Source organism: Penaeus monodon, chromosome 20, assembly GCF_015228065.2.
Source record: "Penaeus monodon isolate SGIC_2016 chromosome 20, NSTDA_Pmon_1, whole genome shotgun sequence".
NCBI lineage: Eukaryota > Metazoa > Arthropoda > Malacostraca > Decapoda > Penaeidae > Penaeus > Penaeus monodon.
The window spans coordinates 12,793,449-12,793,649 of record NC_051405.1 but is presented as its reverse complement, the minus strand read 5'-3'; positions in this window follow the sequence as shown (position 1 = coordinate 12,793,649).

Here is a 201-nt window from a genome sequence, read left to right as displayed (position 1 = left end):
TCATCGTATAGCTTTCACCAACTTTCCCATTAGCCGACGGTGTATACTGCTTAATTAATACGACTCCAAATCCTGCGCTGTGAGAAAAAGTATCAACATTCCAGCAGCCAGCATCAGGCACACTTTGTCTGGCCAGAGAATAGGATTAATGCCTGAAGAGTACAGTGGGGAAAGGAAGGGAATGCGAAAGAGCAGTCTATT